Below are 21,362 nucleotides of genomic sequence, written 5' to 3'. Positions count from 1 at the left end.
GAACAAATGCAAATCAATGCGAATAATCCGTTGTAAAGTGGACCGAGCCATGCCCAATTGCTGAGAACGGCGTTTTTGTGATGTTCTTGGGGACCTCTCAACACTGGCTCGTACGGCAGCGATATTCTCGGCCGATCGTCTTGGTCGACTTTTATATGGCCTCTTCGGATTAAAAGCCTTGCCAGTCGAAAATTTTTCGTATAAACGCTTAATGGTGTTCATAGAAGGCGCACTTCTCATATTTTTTTCACAATTGAGTTCTTCTGTTGAATGTAAATTTCAACTATTTCAGAGCGCTCGCGTGGCGTGTATTGGCTCATGGTAAAAATCTGCTTGGACTGACGCTTCACACGCGGTATGTCATTAAGCGATGTGAAATCTCTGTCAAAAGTTATGGCGTTGCCAGATGGGTCCGTCGAATATGGACAACCCTGTACAGGGCGAGATGAAAAAACTTGTCCGACAGCTGTTAAAATTATTCTAATGGCAGCTCATTGTTTACGAGCGTTCAAAAGCATTTTGGTGAGAACTTTCCAGAAAAAAAGTTATTCGTGATGGAATTCAAGCGTCATAGTGTGATTTATTTATATTTGACTGGAAAAACACAACTGGCTATCGATAGAGCACTCCAGCATTTAAATATGTATAAATCATTTGTGTCTCGTACCACCGCTCGTTATCGTGATACTGGTAGCGTAGCCCGACCTCAAGGAAGTGGACGAAAGAAAACAGCAACATCAGCAGAAATGGTTCAGAAAGTAAAGAAGCGACTTAATCGAAACCCGCGCCGCAGTGACCGAAAAATGGCTCGTGAGCTGAACATATCGCAATATTCCATTCGGCAAATATTGAAAAATGAGCTCGGCGTAAAACCATTGAAATTTCAAAAAAGTGCAAGAATTTACACCGCAACTGAAGGAAAATAGACTCAAAAAAGGTAAAAAATTGCTTTGCTTGGCGGAAAGTGGTGAACTGCCGAATTTGGTTTTCTCCGATGAGAAAACATTCGTTGTCCAGCAGTTTGTAAACAAACAAAATGATCGTGTTTAATTGCGAAAGAGGTCAGCTGAAAATGTGCACCTTCGGTTGGCCACCAGAACGCAAGCGCCGGCCATGGTGATGGTGTGGACAGCCATAATAGCCGATGGTCGCTCTCTGCTCGTATTAATCGACCGTGGCATCCAAATAAATGTCGAATATTGTCACGAAAATATTCTGGAGGGTGTATGAATGCCTTGGGCACGCAAGCATTTTGCCGCAGACCTTGGACATTCCAACAGGACTCAGCACCATCGCACTCAGCACGCGCCACCCAAGAATGGTTATAAAATGAGGTTCCTCGCTTCATTTCTAGCTCACAATGGCCACTAAAATCTCCGGATACCAATCCATTGGACTATTGTGTCTGGAGTATTTTGGAAAGCATGGTTAGCACTAAAAAATATCAAAGTTTCGATCACCTCAAGCCAGCGCTTCGCCGGGAATGGGCCAAAAGGTCTTGTGTTGACAGAATTTTTGGGATGTGCCGAGTTGATCTTGTCCCGTATTTGAGCTTCAGAGTTATTCAAAGTTTTGACCCCTTTATGAGGGTGCTACGAGAAGGAGTGAGCCGATAAAATCCATAAAAGTAAAACCAGATCTCTGATTGAGAGTATATGTAGATATACCAACTTTGGATAGAATCGCTGACTTGTTTCGCAGGTTATTAGATATAAATATTGAAAATAGTGAACCTTATGGTGGAGTTACCAGAACGGGTAGGCCGATGTCTACCACCTTCATAACAGATCTTGTATTAGTAGAAATATTGGAATGTGTGAAATTTGTTGAGAATCGGATGCTTATTTCGCATTTTATGAGATTTATAATTATTAAAAATTTTGACCCTTTGTGGGGGAGGTAAATGATGTCAATTTTCGCACCACTCATAGCACTAATACAGATATTGGGATTTGTAAAATTAGATAATCCTTTCTTGTTCTATATTGCAAATTATTTAATACGAAAATTTTGATCTTTTGTAAGGGAGGTACCAGAAAGAAAGGATCGATGTTCCCATCTCCGAACTCGATTTAAGTTTGATATTAGTATGGGGCTAGTTTCGATTAAATTGGATACTTCCTTCTATAACTCTGCTCACCAGTCAGTCAGACAGACCGACGGACGAACGAACAGCCCAAGATCGAAATAGCTTTACAAAGAGCAAGAGTCAATAATCGTATTTGTAATGATTTTTTTTTTTTTGCTTTGTACCCTGAATTTTCCCTTTTAGTGGCCTTAAAATGAACTACTTCTAATATAATTATATCCTTTTTCGATTGGCATGCCCTTTAATTAATAATGTATTATTTTGGAATTTGGGTTATTGGTGGGTAGTACCCCAAATTCTCAATTTACATCCACCGACTCGGGTCACTGCAATAAATTGCAAATGCAATAAATTTCCATATAAATCGTTAAATACCTTTGTATATGTCTTTCTTTCTTAACCCGTCATGTTATGGTATCCACAATAAAACCTCTAACAAATCAACACTTTTTTTTATCAAATAAAAAAAGTAAAATCTACATGACCTCAAGGTTTTGTTGTGAACAAAATATACAGCACACGTAAAACACACACACCCACATACTTTGCATTGCATCCTTTTCATGTTTGTGTTGTTTTTTTTTTTTCAAAGGATTCAACATTATTTGCAAGGTATATGTTCACAGTTTCTCATTCCTTTTTTATTTATTTTTATATTTTTTTTTGTTAAATACAAATATTTACTTGAAGTACTGTCAGTGTACGAATGGGTGGGCGGTTGTGTGTGACATCCGTATTGTTTGTTAAACAATGCAAGAGAGAGACACATCGTCCTTATGTGGAATGCAATGAAAATTAAATTAAAATAATTTTCATGAAAACTTTACAAGGGCAAAAAACTACTGCCTTTCCCTTATATACGTATACATGTTCGTATATATGTGCGTGGTACATAGATGACAAATCTCCACACAAAACACGTTTGACAATATGTTAAAAACCTAAAAAATTAAAAAATTAAAATTGAATTAAATGTTTAGGAATTGTTGAACAAATCATAGAGTGCTGTAAGTGTTAAAGGTCATGATATACAAATGTAACGATAAACGGAAATATTTGTGGAATGTATTTAAAAGGAAAATGCTAAAATTCAGATTAACAGAACATAAGAGATAGTAAATGGAAATTCGCGCCACACAAAATTTGTTAATTTTAAGTGGGATGTGTTCTCCCATTAAAACTTTAAAATTTAAAAACATGTCGAAAAATGTTCGTTGGAAAAAATTGAATTAAAATTAATCAAAATACCAAATGTATAACAATTCAGTTTATCAATATTGAAAATTTTCAACAGGGCAGGTGTTAATCCTTTGGAGGCCGGACTTGAAAAATCAATTTGAATTGAACTCTCGATGGGATGACAAGAGTGTTTTACCACAATATTGTAAAATTTTTTCACCAATAATGTCGAATAATGTTTAAGAGGTTACTTGTTTCTACTTCTTGCTATAGACTCTAGACGTCGGTCAATACATACATACACTGATAAATATTTTGAGGTGTTACTAACGAAATAATATACGAGTTTCGCAGTATTCTTATACCAAAGCCAGAGTCGAGTAGGGAATATTACAGGAGTCGAAATATGCTTTTGTTTTACGATTCATGTTTTAGACGCCCAGATTGTGTTATTTAACACTGGGTTATATATGGTATTTCAAAAAACAAAAAAAAAAAAAAAAAAAAACACAGTAAGGAAAGATCAAAAGCCGACTATATGATACCCTATGCGTATTAAGAAGAGTTCCCGTAACAGAAAAGTTTATATTAGGAATTAATGTGAAGTAAATCATACCAACAAAGGTTCATAGTTGATATGATCTACTTTGAATGAATGCGTATCATGGCTTTAGAGTGGTCACAATTTGGGAACTATATCCAACTCTGAATCGATTTTCAAGTAATTTGACGGAGACCTTTTGTGGTGGACACTTCCACATAGATCATTCCTTATTCATTCATAACACTTAACATTAACCATAATTTGTGTACAAAGCAAAATAATTTTGTCATTGAAACTTATGACTTAGTTCCTTTTGGTTTTACAACGGCACATTTTATTTCTATGTATGTCGGTTTTGATATTTTTTCGGAATCTTTGCAAAATCCTCCATAGGGCAAATTCCACCGATAATTAGAACACTGTATCAACTAATGCCGCAGACCATCTTCAGGAAAATATTAAACTCTTTCACATAATATTCTAAAAAATCCGACTTTTTTCGTTTCTTATGTTATGCATATTTTACACTTTTTCTCCTTAGGCTGCAAAAAAACTGTGAATTGTGGAACTTTTTATTTGTTTTGTTTTGATTGATAGGCCACATCACATACTGCTCTCATTAAGTTCCAACAGAGTTGTTTTATAAATATCGTATGGGCCAGGGTTTGTACTGTACAAACATAATGACACTATCAGAATATAACAAGTACCCTTCGACCAAAGAATACAATATATTTTATGAAAAAAATACTTTCCTTTGTAAATATTTCTAAAATAATATAATGGAATTTTTTAATTTGTTTCGTGCAAACCCAAAATCCATTCGGAAGATTTTTCGATCATTTTTCTTGTGGCACCTATATGTTGGCAACTCGCTTAATTTTTACATTCCCTTTTTTTTCCTTCTTCACAATGGCAAACAAAGGTCTAATCTTCCGCAGCCAAATTAATAAGCTTTCTTTTTTACTGAAACTTCAAGAAGTAAAGATCAGAAAACAGTTCCCGATATCCAAATAAATTTGAAACCATCCAAGTGATTAAAATTTAATTTTACATCCAATCCAATTTCTACCATCTTGCATCACATAAAAGTTATCATATTTCAGAAGGGTAAGGTTAATCAAATGAGAAAAGTGCAAATATTTACAGACATTTTTTTAGAGACTTCGGTACACCCAGTCCTACGTCATTAATCCGGAAAAAGTGATACCGAACCCTTATTTGGCTTAAAAAACTAAAGGCAATTTCCAAAGGCTTGCAAATACTAGCATTTGTTGTAGCCCAAAGGAAACAAACACCATTCCGGAAGAATCTGAAATTCACCCTACATAAAATCTGCATAGGTACTAAAACACGCTTAGATCGTAGTCTACCCACCGGGTAGACAAGGAACTCCAGATTTTGCCATAAGTTCACCGGTTTGATCACTAACTTCACAACATAACCTACAACATTAAACCTTCAATAGGAGAATCGAAGCCACGTGAAATCTTCGGATCCTAGTTTTGCCATACCTCAAAAATTCACAATTTCAAGTACAAACTTCGCATATTGGCTGTGATACTATTTGGAAATGCGGGCTTAAATACCACCCAAAACCAATACAAATCGATTGCTAATGTTGCACAATTACCTGGCGATTACTGGCATTCCATGTATATTTAATCATAAACCCAGTACAGCCTCCATAGCCTGTAAAAATAGTATCCCAGCATGGAAAATAGGATATCAACATGGGAAACTAGCAACTCATTCTAAATATACATCAGGATCCCAACACGAGTCCATTTCAAACAAAACCCCGATCTATAATCCAGCCTTGACATCAGGAATCCATCACCTAAGATAGTAAAATTATATTTAAGTACACAACTTTATATAACAAATTATTTTGCTTTATTATCTAAACATATTCAATGATATATACCTTCGTTGAGTAAATATTTTCTTGAATGGATGTTTGTATTGACGCCTATACGACCTAATGTAAAAAAATGTTTAGATAATATTGCAAAATAATTCTTATAATAATCCATACCCATTTTTGCCTCTTACTGTATGATCGATATTAGAAATAGTTCATATTGAGAAGCAAAAAGAATCTTATTAAAACAGGTTTACATGAATGCAACAACAACATACGCATGGATTGGAGGCCTTCATGACAAGCAGAGTATGTTGGTAAGTTTTTAATAATTTGTTTTTATTGTATTTCTTATGTCGATCAGCTTTCTGTAAGAGAGATAATATGTTCTGTATTCCCATCATTGACCTATTACCCCTCAATTGTGTATCCCCCCTCTTTTCTATAAGCATATAATCTCTCTATGAATGCGATAGTAAGATATTAACCCTTTGAAGATAAAAAAATAATTTTGTACATTAATTACTTTGTATTTGAAAATGGATTGAACTCTACATATTTTAAACGTAGAAATTGAATTCTATATATATGTTTATATATTATCATGAATAAATCTAGATAAATTTTGAAATGAATCCTTAAATATAATCAACAGACGTTTCTTACAATATGGTATAGGGTCTTAATTTTGGATTGATTCATTTTTTAGGGGTCCTAAAAATATATGCCGTTAGGACATAGGATGGTGTGGGTTTAGAGGCACGACTCTGCTAACATCAAGAGTCCTCATTTTTTTTACCAGATGAAAAGCATTCTATATGTCCGGTGATTTGTTTGTATTATTTTTTTTCAAATAACAACCATAAATTTCAAACTTAATATTTAAGGGGTAAATTGTAATTTTTTTTGATCCATTATTTTGTAAAGTAAATAAAAAGGGAGTCTACAATATTTTTGTAATGATAAACATGGCTTGTGAAGAGCAGGACACGAACCCCGCAACCGACTGAAGCTAGGCTTTAATGGCTCCCGAAGTCCTAACTCTACACCAGTTCAACGATGCCTAAGTATCATATTTCGAAATAGCATCTACCACAATTATAATGATGGTGTACATTACAGAATTGGCGCCCAACGTGGGGCCAGAAGGACAACGACTATACCCTTTTGGCTCTATCTGATAGTATTTTTGTTTTATGTAAATTCCATTTTTTATGAAATTTTCTATATAGATATTGTTTTATGGATTCTTGGCGGCAATCAATCGTAAGAGGCCTTTAGGATACTCGGCAAGTTGAGGTTTACTTCGATATTCTGACCATTGGCCTACTGCATTTGGTTTGTCTCGAAGGATGTATAGATGAAAGATATATGTTAAATTTCAGAACATATTCATATTTTTTTTTTGAACTAACATTTTAAAGACTTAGATACTAGCCCTGTTTCAGGTCTGGAATTCAATAACTTCTGCATAAGCGTATTATTGACCGTTTTGAAAAAAGGAAAAGCTTACAAGCAGTAAAAGCTTCGCTGGTTTGTCTTAAGAACATTATTCTCTAAAATATTGATATGCCATAGCCCATTTTATTTTATCCTTTGTTATTTGAAAATCCAAGTTTCAAACCATTTTAAGTATCCATAACCATGTAAGAAACGTCGAATATTAGATTTTAATTGAATATTAAAAATAAACAACATAAATTTAAGTTTGAGTAAGTAAACAAATAAGACATATTTTTAGTTTACAATGGCTTCAGAGGAACCATTACCCTCGGAGTTACCACCACCTTCAACAACTGCATCAAATAATTCGATACATATATGTGATATATGTCGACAACCTTTGACAGATGGTCAGGATTGTCTTATAATTAATGAATGTTCGCATCCTTTCCACAGGACCTGCATCAAAGTTCATCTTGCTACTTCAACAGAGTGTCCAGTGTGCAAGAGAGTGTGCGATCTAAGCGAGCTCAGAACATATTCTTTGGCTTCAAAGCCTCCTCCAGCCCCAAAAGCTGCTAACTTTAGAGGTAAAGGTAGAGGTGCTATGAGCAAGCACTATAACACACGAAGTGTTTCCAAAAATCTGTTTCAGGATAATACAAATCCTCCATGCCCTCAAACCGAGACTCTTCAAACTCCGCGACGAAATCAGGATGTATCACTTACATTTTCTACTACTTCCCCTAATAATAATAATAATAGTAATAATATTCCAATTGCAGGAAATGTAGACTACAATGAACTTAATAAAATTATTGAAAACCAATTAAATAAGTTTTTTCAAAACTTAAATTTTCCACAACCGTCAACAGCCCCTACGTTACCACCAGCTCAACACATCCCAGCACACATTGCTAACCCACTTCAACATACTGTAAATCCAAACAGAACTCCAAAAAATAATGTATGTCCTTCTAATTATGCTTTTATGAATGCCCAGAATTTTAATAACAATTTACCAGAAAATTGTTATCCTCAGAATCCGCCAATAAATCGATATTCGCCAGCTGCGAATACAAGTCCAAATGTAGCAGGCAATTTCAATGTCATCGACCGAAACGCAGATAAAATAACTTCCATAATTAACAACTGGAACTTGAAATTTGATGGGTCTTCAACGGGATTAAGTATAGAAGAATTCCTATACAGAGTAAATACTCTTACAAAGGAAACATTTAATAATGATTTCTCTATTATATGTAGAAATTTAAATACTTTACTCACTGGAAAGGCTAGGGAATGGTATTGGCGTTACCATAAAACGGTACCAGTCATCAGGTGGGAAGATTTCTGTTCCGAAATCCGTAGCCAATATAAAGTTATGAAGTCCTCATTCGACCTTAAAGAGGAAATGAGGAATAGGAAACAAAAGTCTGGTGAGTCATATGACTCATTTTTCGATTCTCTGCAAACGATTGCAGATAGATTGTCCATTCCTATGAACGAGGCCGAGTTTATTGAAATTATTGTACGGAATTTACGACCTGATATTCGCCAGGATTTATTGTACGTCCCAATTCGTTCACTCTCGCATCTTCGGAAACTTGTTCAGATGCGAGAAAATTTTCTTAATGACGAATATGTCCGAAGAACTCTGGTACCTCGAAACCAAGTAATGGGCTTTCATCAACGAAAACAGGTGGCTGAAGTAGAAGAAGAGATTGATGAACCTGGACTAGATCCTATGGTCAATGCTGTCCATAAATCTGAGTCCACATTTAAATGTTGGAATTGCGACAATAATGGTCACTCTTGGCAGGACTGTCTTGAAGACAGGACCATCTTCTGCTACGGATGTGGCACCAAGAATGTCTATAAACCGCAATGTCCGAAATGTTTGTCCCGAACTTCAACTTTATCAAAAAACTACCGACAAATGGGCCCTCAAAAGGACCAAGCCTAAATGTTGACCCATCTTCTAAGCCTGAAACTTCAGACAATGGTTTACCCTCCATAAACCAAACGATACCAACAAACAATTTGAAAACAATAACAATATTAAAAAGACCTACCACACTGACTACTGACTCTTCTGAGGAACTTTCTCGCATGATTTATCCCAAATTACCCCTTCATAAGCGTTGGGAAATTTATGTACAAAAACGCAATGAGATTTTTAAGGTTTCAGATATTTCTAGCATTAAATCACCTAAGCGTTCCACAATCCGCCTACGGAGATATTTTCGACTTCGAAAAATCTGTGGAAAAATACAAATATCTACTATCATCTCAAATCCGAAAGATTCGAGATATTATGCTCGGGTTTCTTTTTTAAATTTTCAAGAATTCGGCTTATTGGACACCGGAGCTAATGTTAGCTGTATCGGTGGTGACCTAGCTCAGCAAGACTTTTCAAAGTATCCCAACTTTTCACACTGTAAGTCATATGTTAAAACCGCAGACGGGAAAAGTCAAAGCATTTTGGGTTGGATCAAAGTCAACATTACCTTTAAAGACAAAACTCACGAGATTAGACTGTTTATTATACCTACAATTTCACAAAGATTGATACTTGGTATTGATTTTTGGCAAAGTTTTAATCTTCTGAATAATCTCCTAGTTCCGAACGACATTGTTTCCTTCAACAATAATAACATTTGTGTTCCAAATGTCCAAGAACTCAACCTCCCAACTAAGACAAATGGTGAAGATGCCCATCTTAATTTGACTCCCAATGAAGCAAAACAACTGGAAGCTGTAATTGCACTATTTCCGTGTTTCGAGAAAAAGGGACTTGGCAGAACCTCATTAATTAAACACTCAATTGATGTAGGTGATGCCAAGCCCATTAAACAAAGATTTTACCCAGTCTCCCCTGCAGTAGAAAAACTCATGTTTGGGGAAATTGATCGAATGCTGGAGCTAGGTGTTATTGAGCCATCGACTTCCGCATGGAGTTCTCCTATGAGGCTCGTGGTAAAGCCGAATAAGGTTAGATTGTGTTTGGATGCGCGGAAGCTGAATTCTGTGACTAAGAAGGATGCTTACCCGCTCCCAAACATTGAAGGTATATTCTCGAGACTCCCAAAGGCCAACTTTATATCAAAATTAGACCTTAAAGATGCCTTTTGGCAAATCGGTCTTGATGAGCCATCTAAACAGCTGACTGCATTCACAGTCCCGGGTAGGCCACTCTACCAATTTGTGGTTATGCCATTCGGGCTGTGCAATGCGCCACAAACCATGTGTCGGCTAATGGATGAGCTCATCCCCCCAGATTTGAGACATACTGTGTTTGGCTACCTCGATGATATGGTAATTGTGTCGGAAGATTTTGACAACCACATCCAAATTCTTATGAGGATTGCAACACAGTTTCGAAAAGCCAATCTTACGCTTAATGTTGCCAAAAGTAAATTTTTTGTATCTAAAACCAACTACCTTGGATACGTTATAGGCAACGGCGGTATTACGACGGACCCAGATAAAATATCGGCCATTATCAACTGGCCAGAGCCCAAAAATATAAAACAAGTGCGTGGCTTTCTTGGAATCTGTGGTTGGTATCGTCGATTTATAAAAAACTTTTCAACCGAAACTTTCCCCATCACCGAAGTTGTATCGACAAAGCGAAAATTCAAATGGACACCCGAAGCTCAACAAGCGTTCGAACGAATAAAGTCTCTTCTAACATCAGCACCTGTGCTAAATAACCCAGATTTTTCGAAGAAATTTTATTTGCACTGTGATGCTAGTGACTTCGGCATCGGCGCAGTGCTCGTGCAGATCGATGGTGAGGGGAATGAAAAACCAATAGCTTTCATGAGTAAAAAGCTAAACACCTCGCAAAGAAATTACAGTGTGACTGAGCGTGAATGTTTAGCTGCTTTGGAAGCTATAAAGAAATTTCGTTGTTACTTGGAGCTTCAGGAATTCGAGGTGGTAACAGACCACTCAAGTCTAATGTGGCTTATGCGGCAGCCCGACTTAAGCGGGAGACTTGCGAGGTGGGTTTTTAAATTACAGCCCTACCGCTTTAGTATCAGCCATAGAAAAGGGAAAGACCACATCGTTCCTGATGCGCTCTCCAGAATACCAAACGACGAAATTTCAGCATTGGAAATATGTGAGCCAGGAGTAAATTTAGATTCACCATATTTTGACGACGAAGATTATTGCCGTCTAAAGAAACAAATCAGAGCCGACCAAAATAAATACCCTGATATCAAAATCATTGATAGATTTATATATTATCGCACTGAAAATTATTCAGGCGATGAAATTCAGGAGCAAAATAGTTGGAAACTTTGGATTCCTAGTAAGCTTCGTAAAGATATCATTTCAAACGCTCACGATGTGCCTGTTGCGGCGCATGGTGGAATGGCTAAGACATTAGAGCTTTTACGACGTACATTTTTCTGGCCAGGAATGGTCCGGGATGTGCGCGAATATATCCGAAATTGCGAAGTCTGCAAGATGACAAAAGCTTCCAATATTATTTTAAAACCTCCTATGGGACAGCTAATGGAATCTGTACGTCCTTTTCAGCGACTATACGTTGATCTTCTCGGTCCGTATCCGCGGAGTAAAAGTGGTCATATTGGTCTCCTTATAGTTCTTGACCACCTCTCAAAATTCCATTGGCTTTGCCCTTTGAGGAAATTCACTGCCACTCCAATAAAAGATTTTCTATTGCAACACATATTTCACGTTTATGGGGTCCCCGAGTGCATTGTCAGCGACAACGGCAGCCAATTCAGGTCGAACGAATTGAATGCATTTCTTACGGAACTGGGAATAAATCATATATACACAGCTTTGTACAGCCCACAGTCGAATGCGTCTGAACGGGTTAACCGCTCCTTGATTGCCGGCATTAGGGCTTATTTGAAAAATGACCACAAACAGTGGGACCAAAACTTATCATCCATTAGCTGTGCCCTTCGAAATGCTTACCATCAGACTATTAATTGTTCACCCTACCATGCCCTTTATGGTTTCGACATGATAACCCACGGCAGCTCATATGAATTGCTGAGGAAACTACAGCTTTTAGAGGAACCCTCAGTGAAAATAAATAAAGATGATAGCCTTCAGCTTATTAGGAAAGACTTACGCCAACACATCAAAGACGCTTATGAGAAGAACCAACACAATTATAACCTCAGAACAAGAATCCAAAACTTTGCAGTGGGACAAGTAGTCTACCGTAGGAATTTCGCACAAAGCTCTGCTGAAAAATCGTTCAACTCCAAGCTATCACCGGTTTTTGTAAAATCACGAATTAAAGAAAAACTGGGCAACCACTACTACTTATTAGAAGACGTAGAAGGAAAAACCATTGGTACTTACCACGGAAAGGATATTCGCATGTAGCGTCCTATTTCCGGCTAATTCGACTTCGTATAACTCGTAGAATTATCAGGTTTGTGGTGGACACTTCCACATAGATCATTCCTTATTCATTCATAACACTTAACATTAACCATAATTTGTGTACAAAGCAAAATAATTTTGTCATTGAAACTTATGACTTAGTTCCTTTTGGTTTTACAACGGCACATTTTATTTCTATGTATGTCGGTTTTGATATTTTTTCGGAATCTTTGCAAAATCCTCCATAGGGCAAATTCCACCGATAATTAGAACACTGTATCAACTAATGCCGCAGACCATCTTCAGGAAAATATTAAACTCTTTCACATAATATTCTAAAAAATCCGACTTTTTTCGTTTCTTATGTTATGCATATTTTACACTTTTTCTCCTTAGGCTGCAAAAAAACTGTGAATTGTGGAACTTTTTATTTGTTTTGTTTTGATTGATAGGCCACATCACATACTGCTCTCATTAAGTTCCAACAGAGTTGTTTTATAAATATCGTATGGGCCAGGGTTTGTACTGTACAAACATAATGACACTATCAGAATATAACAAGTACCCTTCGACCAAAGAATACAATATATTTTATGAAAAAAATACTTTCCTTTGTAAATATTTCTAAAATAATATAATGGAATTTTTTAATTTGTTTCGTGCAAACCCAAAATCCATTCGGAAGATTTTTCGATCATTTTTCTTGTGGCACCTATATGTTGGCAACTCGCTTAATTTTTACATTCCCTTTTTTTTCCTTCTTCACAATGGCAAACAAAGGTCTAATCTTCCGCAGCCAAATTAATAAGCTTTCTTTTTTACTGAAACTTCAAGAAGTAAAGATCAGAAAACAGTTCCCGATATCCAAATAAATTTGAAACCATCCAAGTGATTAAAATTTAATTTTACATCCAATCCAATTTCTACCATCTTGCATCACATAAAAGTTATCATATTTCAGAAGGGTAAGGTTAATCAAATGAGAAAAGTGCAAATATTTACAGACATTTTTTTAGAGACTTCGGTACACCCAGTCCTACGTCATTAATCCGGAAAAAGTGATACCGAACCCTTATTTGGCTTAAAAAACTAAAGGCAATTTCCAAAGGCTTGCAAATACTAGCATTTGTTGTAGCCCAAAGGAAACAAACACCATTCCGGAAGAATCTGAAATTCACCCTACATAAAATCTGCATAGGTACTAAAACACGCTTAGATCGTAGTCTACCCACCGGGTAGACAAGGAACTCCAGATTTTGCCATAAGTTCACCGGTTTGATCACTAACTTCACAACATAACCTACAACATTAAACCTTCAATAGGAGAATCGAAGCCACGTGAAATCTTCGGATCCTAGTTTTGCCATACCTCAAAAATTCACAATTTCAAGTACAAACTTCGCATATTGGCTGTGATACTATTTGGAAATGCGGGCTTAAATACCACCCAAAACCAATACAAATCGATTGCTAATGTTGCACAATTACCTGGCGATTACTGGCATTCCATGTATATTTAATCATAAACCCAGTACAGCCTCCATAGCCTGTAAAAATAGTATCCCAGCATGGAAAATAGGATATCAACATGGGAAACTAGCAACTCATTCTAAATATACATCAGGATCCCAACACGAGTCCATTTCAAACAAAACCCCGATCTATAATCCAGCCTTGACATCAGGAATCCATCACCTAAGATAGTAAAATTATATTTAAGTACACAACTTTATATAACAAATTATTTTGCTTTATTATCTAAACATATTCAATGATATATACCTTCGTTGAGTAAATATTTTCTTGAATGGATGTTTGTATTGACGCCTATACGACCTAATGTAAAAAAATGTTTAGATAATATTGCAAAATAATTCTTATAATAATCCATACCCATTTTTGCCTCTTACTGTATGATCGATATTAGAAATAGTTCATATTGAGAAGCAAAAAGAATCTTATTAAAACAGGTTTACATGAATGCAACAACAACATACGCATGGATTGGAGGCCTTCATGACAAGCAGAGTATGTTGGTAAGTTTTTAATAATTTGTTTTTATTGTATTTCTTATGTCGATCAGCTTTCTGTAAGAGAGATAATATGTTCTGTATTCCCATCATTGACCTATTACCCCTCAATTGTGTATCCCCCCTCTTTTCTATAAGCATATAATCTCTCTATGAATGCGATAGTAAGATATTAACCCTTTGAAGATAAAAAAATAATTTTGTACATTAATTACTTTGTATTTGAAAATGGATTGAACTCTACATATTTTAAACGTAGAAATTGAATTCTATATATATGTTTATATATTATCATGAATAAATCTAGATAAATTTTGAAATGAATCCTTAAATATAATCAACAGACGTTTCTTACAATATGGTATAGGGTCTTAATTTTGGATTGATTCATTTTTTAGGGGTCCTAAAAATATATGCCGTTAGGACATAGGATGGTGTGGGTTTAGAGGCACGACTCTGCTAACATCAAGAGTCCTCATTTTTTTTACCAGATGAAAAGCATTCTATATGTCCGGTGATTTGTTTGTATTATTTTTTTTCAAATAACAACCATAAATTTCAAACTTAATATTTAAGGGGTAAATTGTAATTTTTTTTGATCCATTATTTTGTAAAGTAAATAAAAAGGGAGTCTACAATATTTTTGTAATGATAAACATGGCTTGTGAAGAGCAGGACACGAACCCCGCAACCGACTGAAGCTAGGCTTTAATGGCTCCCGAAGTCCTAACTCTACACCAGTTCAACGATGCCTAAGTATCATATTTCGAAATAGCATCTACCACAATTATAATGATGGTGTACATTACACTTTGTACCTCTTGTGTCAAAAAACATTGCTGCATAGTGTATTATATAACTTCGATAAGAATTAAAGGGTGATATAAAAAACTGCAACAAAGTCAAACGCCATAAGTTTTACATTTTGTTTTTTAAATTTTATAGAATGCAAGCAAAAAATGTCGGAAATAGCATCAAATTTTAGAATAAGTTTAGATTTGTTCGAATTGGTCACCATTGGCACGAATTATGGTCTTTAAACGGCCAATGAAACCGTCACACTCTGCCCGAATGTTGCTTTGCGGTATTTTGGCCCATTCCCGGCGAAGCACTTACTTGAGGTGATCGACACTTTTTTTATTTTTTAGTGCCAACCTTGCTTTCCAAAATATTCCAGACACAATAGTCCAACGGATTGGTATCCGGAGATTTTGGTGGCCATTGTACGCTGGAAATGAAGCTAGGAACCTGATTTTGTAACCACTCTTGGGTGTCGCGTGCTGAGTGCGATGGTGCTGAGTCCTGTTGAAATGTCTAAGGGCTGTTTGTGTGCCCAAGGCCTTAATACACCCTCCAGCATATTTTCGCGATAAATTCGGCATTTATTCTGATGCCACGGTCGATTAACATGAGCGTAAAGCGACCATCGGCTGTAATGGCGGCCCACACCATCACCATGGCTGGCGCTTGAGTTCTGGTGGCCAACCGAAGGTGCTCATTTTCAGCTGACCTCTTTGGCAAGTCAACACGATAATTTTGGTTGTTTACAAACTGCTGAACAAAGAATGTTTTCTCATCGGAGAAAACCAAATGCGGCAGTTCACAACTTTCGGCCAAGCGAAGCAACACTTTAGCTCTTTTGAGTCTATTTTCTTTCTGTAGCGGTGTAAGTTCTTCCATTTTTTACCCCGAGCTCATTTTTCAATATTTGCGAATGGAATATGGCGACATGTTCTGCTTACGAGCCATTTTTCGGTCACTGGTACGTGGGTTTCGATTAAGTCGCTTCTTTACTGTTCCAACCATTTCTGCTGATGTGGCTCTTTTCTTCCGTCCACTTCCTTAACGTCGGGCTACGCTACCAGTATGACGATAACGAGCGATGGTACGAGACACAAAAGATTTATTCACATTTAAATGCTGGAGAGCTCTAACGATAGCCACTTGTGGTTTTTTAGTCAAATATAAAGAAATCACATTATCACGCTTGAATCACAATCACGAATAATTTTTTTCTGAAAAATTCTCACCAAAATCCTTTTGTACGCTTGTAAACATGTCACTGGAGTAATTTTAACAGCTGTCGGACGAGTGGCTTACATATGACAGCAGTCTAAAGTTGGTTGCAGTTTTTTCATCTCACCCTGTATATGTTTCATCCGATTTGGTCTTTAAGTCCCTCATATTCATAATATGCATTCGACAACAATGATATTTGTTACCAGCTATCTTATAGAGCTCGAGAATACCTTTGTCAGATTTTATCGAGATCGGCTCAGATTTGGATGTAGCTCCCATATATCCCTAATCCGATTTCAGATTTATTATGCAAATAACGGCTAATATCAGCCCAAATGGAGCGAATTTCGGGACGTAGGTTTCTAGTTGGTAGAACTCCGCCCCGATATATATTTTTTTAATATAATCCTTCTCGAAGTGATATCAGGCACTCTATAGCATTGTTATTTGGCATAAAAGATTAAAATGTCTCCGTCAAATTTAGTGAAAATCGATTAAGAATTGGTTATGCCTCCCATATATAAGTTCCCCTGAGACCAAATTATAACTGCTCTAAACCCAAATGTTGATAGGTGGTATGATCTACTTCAAATAAATGCTTTTGTTACGGGAGATCTACTAAGTAGGAATAGTGGTGTAGGGTATCATATAATCGGTGCCACCCGACTTTTGACTTTTAATTACTGGTTTAATTAAAAATTGTTGATAATTATGATGAAATTGCTAAACTTTCTCATATTTGTTAAAAGAGAAGAATACTTAGTACAACCAAGACGTCATTCGTTTACGCAAACTTTTAGATATAAACCTTAATTTAATAATCTAAAGCCTTTAAAAAACGCTTATTGATTTAACAAATTTCAAAAGGAACCCCCATAAGCCGAAATAGCTCAGTTGGGAGAGCGTTAGACTGAAGATCTAAAGGTCCCCGGTTCAATCCCGGGTTTCGGCATAACCATCCTAATCGAAACTTTTTGTAACCGGCGTTTGTTTGTTTGCTTTTGTTTTCACTTTTAAAAAGGCATGGCATGGCATTGCTCCTTTTTTGATTTGTTGTTGTTTTGTTTTTCATTTCGAACTTTCACTTGTCTGGCGCATGTTCATGGCGTATAACTTGTGTGTTTGGATGTGTGGTTGCCCTGTTGTCGACTGTGTGTCTGCAGTGGCTGTGCTATATTTAGGTTCATGTGAAAAGTAATGGCAAAGCTTTTGTATAGTGTGTAGGGAAGCTTTTGTGCTTACTGTTAGTTGCTTTGGTTGCTATGACTATATGTTTCCGTGGTGTAGTGGTTATCACATCCGCCTAACACGCGGAAGGCCCCCGGTTCGATCCCGGGCGGAAACAATTAATTTTTTTTTTATATTTTATATTATTTTTTTATTTTGATATTTAATTTTTAATTTATTTTTAAATTGGAGATACATTTTTAGTTTATTTTTTTTAACTAAGATTATTTGTTTATATTTTATTGTAGTTTATATTATTATTTGTTTAATTTTAACTTAATTTTATTTTAAAATGTTTTTTTTAAGGATTTTGATTTTTTTAGCTGATTCGTTTTTGAGTTTTATTCTCTAAAAAATTATTATCTGCAAAGTTAATTATTGTACATAATTTTTATTATTATTCTTCTAATATTATTGATAAAATAAGAATTGCTTTATATTATTTCGTTCGTAAGCAAAAGTAAAAAAAACTAAATAAAAAAGACTTAAGATCTCAAAATTGAAAATCAGGTAGAAAAGGCGATTTTGGTATTTAGATTTGGATTTTGCAAAACAAAAAGTCGAGGTTATTCAAAATTCCCAAGTAGGTACGGTTATGTCTGCCGAAAACAATGCAATTATTTTACGATAGTCTTGACCATCGTCGTGTTGAAGAATTTAATTTAAATGTCGCACTCATATGGCAAAAGCTGTAAAATTTTCCAATTGACCTTCAAATCACCCATAATTTAAAATATCTCAATTTTGACCGCAAATCTGCCGATATATCTAGATGAAGTTTTTGTCAAAACTTTTTTTTAAAAGGTGAAATTTCTTTTCGTTAGATCCCTTTCTCTATAAAACTATTGTCTCTTGATGGCATGTGATCGTAGATCACAACTCTGGCATATGGTCCCAGATCCTAACTCTTACTTCAATATTAATCCGTATTAGCTGATCAAACACCACCATCTTCTAATAATCAAAATGGTAACTTTTAAAGCTAATTTTAAAAGTTCCTTGAGTATTTCTTTTATCAAAGCAGTGAGGGGCCTCTACAGAGTGAACTTTTTAAATTCGCACAAAAAAGGTACAAAAATGTAATAAAAATTGAGTAATAAACGGAATGAGCTAGAATTCTGAAATTTGGAATGAGAGTCACTAAGGGAATGCAGGATAGATACACCAAAGAGGTTTTGGAAAGTCGAACTTTAAGTTTTCGAAAAGTTCCGAAATTATACGAAACTTTTAAAATGGTACTATTTGGTATTTTGTGAACGGATGGAGCTAAAACTTGAAATTTGGTATGAGAATCAAAGTTGAAAAGTAAGTTTGATATGTGAAGGTAGTTTTGGAAATGTGTGCTAAGAACTGTACTAAATAGTACTAAATTTGGTTAAGGGTGAACACATGAAGCTGGAATTTTGAAATTTTGATGTGGGGTCCCTGTTGGTGGTTTGTGATAAAGAGGTGGTTTTGGAAGTGTGTCCTGTAAGTGTACGAAAAGTACTAAATAGTATTATATTTCCTACAAATTGGTATTGCTTGCAATCTAAAAATTGGTATTAGGGTCGCTGTTCCTGGACATATGGAGGTGGTTTCGGAAATGTGTACTATAATTGTACGAAAAGTACTAAATTTGATATTAGATGATGGGATAGGGCTGGAATCCTTGAATTTGATATTGAGGTCTCTGTTGGTATCTGGAGTTGATTTTGGAAATGTGTGCTATAATTGTATGAAAAGTACTAAATGGTACTAAATTTTGTATAGTGTGAAAGTATAGGGCTGGAATCCTCAAATTTGATATTAAGCTGTCTGTTGGTATCTAAAATCGAGATATGGGGATTGTTTTGAAAAAGTGTACCATAATTGTACGAAAAGTTCTAAATTGTACGAAAAGTACTAAATAAATGCTCAAAAAAATTTAAAAAAATACATATGTTATTAAAAGTGAGGAACTTCCCCTCTGGTAGCCCTATAAATGTTCAGAATTGGATATCTCACAGAGAGCGAAGAGAGTATCCGATTTTGCTCAAACTTGACATATCGTTTCATTTTCATAATCCTTAGGCTAGATGGGAAATTGGAAAATTCGTGTACCTCTCACATATATGGAGAACATTTCAAATTGTAATACCTCTTATAAAAGTTAAATAAGAGTATAATTTTCTTCAAAATTAGCATATCTCAATATTTCTGACAACTCTTGACCTGGTAAAAGTTTTGAATAAACATGAGGCGACTATTTCTACCAACACAAAATCTGATGTGATATTGGAAACCACTAATTCTACCAATTTCCCCACAAAATATTGATTAATATTAACTCTAACAAAATTCAAAATATTACAAAGATTTGTTCAAACATGGTTCATCTCAATATATTCCGACTAAAGGCCTAGTGTGAATATGGGACTTATCGGAACACTCTTTCTAATACCTCTCTCACAAAGCGTTAAACCTTTGAGCAAAAAAAAACATGGAAAATATGGCCCTCCATTCCTCGAAACTCTCCCCAAAAGGTCAGAAATGTTCGCACGAATATATGTGGCTCCGCAAACAAAAGTCAGTATGCCGCAAACAGTAAACAAATTAGCAAAATCCGCCCAACTCACTTTCGGCAAATCTGCTGGGTACGACAACTCTTTAAAGAAAATGTCGAAATAGTTTAAAGTTTTTGTATTACCCCATATAATTGATCGGCACGACTTCATTCATTTTGAATATTTTTCGACAAAGTTTGCTATAATTCTACGAAGATATAATTGGATCTGTTGTTTTAAAGGATTTGAGCACATTTTCCCCTGGAATAATATTATATTTGGGGTTCTCATTAAGAACATCAATATTTGCCGATATTAGGCATTTCGAAAAGATTGACCCTTTTTTCCCTGTGATATGAGGGGTTATCATGCGTAAAATAGATCACTATCTGTTCATGTTTTGGTATAGCCCTCCTATAACTCTTCTTATGGTTCATTCTGACATATTTTCCAATGTTTTTAATTCCTTATGGTTGAGGATATCAAAAGCTTCAAATTTCATGCCCATTTTACCTGTTATAATTAAAAGACTTTCTGGTGGTCGATTTTATTGGTTAATTCACTTTCACCAACAAGACCTAATAAATAACCTACTTCAGATAAGTTAATTATTATCGTTAATTATACATACTCCTTCTGTAATAAATTAAGAAAAATTATAATTTATATAAATATTCATAAATACTTTAATGAACAAACAGTGGAAATTCAAAAATCTCAATCACAGATCATTTACAAAATGCACCGTTATCTGGACATATATATACATTATGACCAACATTTGGTCAACATTTACATTAAAGGCCGATTGGCCACCATTTGTAGGAAAGACCATGACACAAACGCACCAGTTTATGACAGTTTATAATGGATTTAATATGCATTCGATTGCTTTTGTTGAAGTGTCTTTTTTTCGAAAACAAAATCCAGCAGCATTAATTAATGAGACTTTTTCTCGCTCTCTTTCTCTCTCTCTCGACATGAAACAAAAGCACCCGGAAAACTGGCCATAAATTAACAAGTTTGGTGTAGTAAATGACAGCGGAATGTGTAGATCAGAAGA

The 21,362-nt window shown here is 35.5% G+C and overlaps 1 protein-coding gene and 2 non-coding genes across 8 annotated transcripts in view; 2 read left to right on the top strand and 1 right to left on the bottom strand.

Annotated features, from left to right (window-relative positions):
* The window catches only part of LOC101891252 (extracellular sulfatase SULF-1 homolog), a 346,652-nt gene that overhangs the window by 104,005 nt on the left and 221,285 nt on the right, over window positions 1-21,362 (bottom strand). The window lies entirely within an intron of this gene.
* TRNAF-GAA (transfer RNA phenylalanine (anticodon GAA)) lies at window positions 17,427-17,499 on the top strand. The gene has a single exon. It is a non-coding gene; the product is annotated as a tRNA-Phe (tRNA).
* Window positions 17,820-17,892, top strand: TRNAV-AAC (transfer RNA valine (anticodon AAC)). Its single transcript has one exon. It is a non-coding gene; the product is annotated as a tRNA-Val (tRNA).

Source organism: Musca domestica, unplaced genomic scaffold, assembly GCF_030504385.1.
Source record: "Musca domestica strain aabys unplaced genomic scaffold, Musca_domestica.polishedcontigs.V.1.1 146, whole genome shotgun sequence".
Classification (NCBI taxonomy): Eukaryota; Metazoa; Arthropoda; class Insecta; order Diptera; family Muscidae; genus Musca; species Musca domestica.
The sequence above is the reverse complement of the archived record's forward strand: the minus strand, read 5'-3'. Positions and strand labels throughout refer to the sequence as shown.